The following is a 3,831-nucleotide window of genomic DNA, read 5'->3' on the forward strand; positions in this document are numbered from 1 at the left end:
TTGCTGGAAGTTTGCTCTCATTCAGCCAGTCCCAAAGAAGGGTGACCACTCCCAACCCTCCAACTATCGTCCAATTGCTTTAACGTCCTGTATTTCAAAAGTTTTCGAGTCAATTCTTAATAGAAAAATTTTAAGGCATCTTTCCTATCACAACCTTCTTTCCGATCGTCAGTATGGGTTCCGTCAGGGACGCTCCACTGGCGATCTTCTCCTGCTCACCTTTCAGACTCCTGGTCATCCTCCTTTCGGGACTTTGGCGAAAGCTTTGCCATTGCACTTGACATATCAAAGGCTTTCGATCGAGTCTGGCATAAATCTTTAATTTCCAAACTGCCCTCCTACGGTTTCTATCCTTCTATCTGTGCCTTCATCGCTAGCTTCCTTTCTGGTCGTTCTATAGCTGCTGTCGTAGGCAGCCATCGTTCTTCTCCTAGATCTATCAACAGTGGTGTTCCTCAGGGCTCTGTCCTATCACCAACTCTCTTCCTTTTATTCATCAATGATCTTCTAAGCTGTACATCTAACCCTATCCACTCATACGCTGATGACTCCACCCTTGACCTTTCCATTCGGTTCCATACGCCCATCTCAACAGTTACTTCAAGAAACAAGGGATGAGGCTATGTCACACCTAATGTCTGACTTGGCTCATATCTCTGACTGGGGTAAAAATAATATGGTTGTCTTTAATGCATCTAAGACTCAGTTCTTACACCTATCAACCCGACAAAATCTTCCACAGGTATACCCACTAATGTTTAATAATATTCAGATTAATCCTGCATCATCCTTGAACATGCTTGGGGTTTCATTTACTCGGGACTTATCTTGGAAAGATCATATTACATCTCTTGTAAAATCTGCTTCCAAGAGATTGGGTGTGCTAAGCCGACTCCGCTCTTTCTTTACCCCTGCACAATTGTTGACTCTATACAGGGGTTTTATCCGCCCCCTGTGTGGAGTACAACTCTCATGTGTGGGGAGGCTCCCCACATACAGCTCTTCTCAATAGGGTGGAGTCAAAGGCTTTTCGTCTCATTAACTCTCCTCCTCTTACTGACTCCCTTCAACCTCTGTCTCTTCGCCGCACTGTTGCTTCTTTATCTCTTTTCTATCGCTACTTTAATGGTCACTGCTCCTCTGAACTGTCTGCTTGCATTCCTCCACCTCTACGACGGGCGCGTAGCACCCGTCTGGCAGCAAACTCTCATCCCTTTTCTGTCCAACTCTCTAATGCAAGAGTTAACCGTTACTCCCAGTCTTTCATTTATGCAACAGGTCAGCTCTGGAACTGTCTCCCTCTGTCTGTATTTCCTTCTGCCTATGATCTCCAGTCTTTCAAACATAGTGTGTCCAGGCACCTCAAAATGATCGGATCTTGAATTTGGCTCTCTATTGTATTTTGTTTTTCTCTTGGAGGGAACTGTTACTGCGGGCTCATGGCCTTTGGTTCCTTCTTCCTCGCATTAAAAAAAAAAAAAAAAAAAAAATTGAAAGTTGTGACTTGAATTCCTGTACTAAAAAGTATACTTGGGTGCAAGAATTTAGTATAATGAACTGAATTTCCCCAAATAAGAGGCCTTGTTCACATTTACTTAACACGACATAGTGTCCCTTCTTATACAGAGTTCCTCTTATTTTGACTTCCAAACTCACTTCTGCACTTTCAGCAATCTGACACATCTTCATGGCTGTTTGAATACCATGATTATATGTCTCTGAGATTAAAGGAATGCTTTTTGTAACATCTACACTGTTCTGAAAATAGGAACTAACATGTTTGTAGGCTTGCAATAACTGATGTTTTTCACTCATTGTCTGACAGACATTCATGAAATTCTGTGCAGTTTTAATGCACTTTTTAAAATAGCAGTGCTTACTTTCAAAATGCAATGTCCACAAATGTATTAAAGGGCCAAACTGCAAAATCAGTTGCGGATAGTTCTTCAAAAAGTGATACTTTGGCTTCAGTTTCTCATTTGGGAATTTGATTGTCTTTCTTCTAGATATTCATCAATGAGTATGGCAAGATAAGCAGTGCCAGAGTCTGTAATCTTTGGGCACATGCAATTTCCACAGTATCATGTACTAAAAGGAACAACTGCCAAACTGGATCATCTGCATTCTTTACTTTGTCATTTATAATAATGGGCAACAGCCGTATTAAGCACCAGTTTTGTGCAGCTTGACCACCTAATTTACCACCCATAATATTTACTTGACATGCCTTTGAACCAGCGTCTGTACCAAGATAAGGAAAGACTGTCGTACGTTGGTTCAGGTCTGCATATGTCAGCCATCCTTTTTCAGTTATTAGATTCTTAAGAATCATGGCTACATCATAATCACCAACACCCTCAAAAATACCATGACCCAGGCATGGTGGAAGACCTGCTTTGCAAACATGGTAATACTGTATTTCAAAGCATTGAAAGCAGAATTAAATTTAATACCTTCCACATTACTCACACCACTGGTCTTTTTCAAGTTGCCTTATTGGTGACTTATATTCTTCTGTGGTTCTGTTTGAACCAACACAAATAGGGTCACTCTGAAATTCTTGCTAAGTGATGGTACAATATCTACTGAAATGTTCAACTGTACTGAAATTTTCTGTAAAGCCACCAGTACCATGAGATCCCAAATTATCTCCAGTAATACAATAAAGTGTCCCCTTCACAGTTTCATTATATATCTGTATTCCATTATTCTCAAGCTTCTTTAAGTCTTCAACTAATTCATGAAATATTTTATCATGGCCAAAATGTTTTAAATCTACTTCTTTACACAGGAGAACTAAGAGGGTATTATCAACAACAGAGCGGAGATGTGGTCTAAAATTGGCAAGGGTCATATAAACCCCAAGAATTTTATGTTTCTTCTTACTTGACCCTAGAGGGTTACATATTTCAAAAGCATCTTGATAAAGTATAAGCCTCAATGAGTTAGGTTCAGTTTTGAAGAGTTCATTATTCTTGAAAGCAAGCTCATCAGTAATGTCACTGAAGCAACGTTCACTAGGTTTTTTTATCCTGGTACTCTGGTGTTAATTTGTATTCCTTGAAAGCTGATTCATCCTTGAAAAGACACTTTATTGTTTCAAGTATTGGAATATACTGTTAAGTGCATTCTTTGTTCTGACTGTTCCTTCCCAAATGATGACACTGAGGCTGAACATAGTTAAACTTCTCCTTGAAAAATGTATTGCAACAGTAATAAGATCTTAGTGGCCCATTGTTATATTTAAAAAAAAATATCTGATTCTTCATTCATTCATTCATTCATTCATTGCCAGACGCCATGTATCCCAAACGGGGTGACCAAGGGCTTAGAGTTAATTGTTTTACAGGGAGGGGCACTAATCCTCCACCAACCCCACTTGACACGTAGGGAGAACGTTATGCCAACAGCATCTGGTGTTCCCAGGCGGTCACCCATCCAAGTGCTAACCAGACCCAACGTTGCTTAACTTCGCTGATCGGACGGGAAGCGGTGTACTGAGCGTGGTTCTTGAACATCCTAAATTATTTTTTAAATATTTTCTTCAGGAATATCAAGCCGCTTTAAGGAAGTGGTTAGCTTTTGCAAGCAATAAGAAAATCCAAGGAGTGAATACTTGGAAATTCTTCAACAATATTTTGAATACAGTACTCCCTCATTATCGACGGATTTGATTATCGACGTTTTTTTTTTTTCCGCTGGGAGTTATTTAAATTATTATTATTAAAAAAAAAAATAAAGAATTGTATTGGCACCTCCTAGCAAGTTTGCGCGCCATCCCGCCAGGTGTCTCTGGCTGCTCGCGGCATGTTCCCGCCGACCTGACAAACG

At 40.1% G+C, this 3,831-nt stretch overlaps 1 pseudogene; it reads right to left on the bottom strand.

Annotated features, from left to right (window-relative positions):
- Nucleotides 1-3,401: 3,401 nt before the first annotated feature.
- On the bottom strand, nucleotides 3,402-3,515 carry LOC145415529 (5S ribosomal RNA; annotated as a pseudogene).
- Nucleotides 3,516-3,831: the final 316 nt, after the last annotated feature.

This window comes from Coenobita brevimanus, chromosome 102 (assembly GCF_032717465.1).
Source record: "Coenobita brevimanus isolate Jiangsu-jjx chromosome 102, ASM3271746v2, whole genome shotgun sequence".
NCBI lineage: Eukaryota > Metazoa > Arthropoda > Malacostraca > Decapoda > Coenobitidae > Coenobita > Coenobita brevimanus.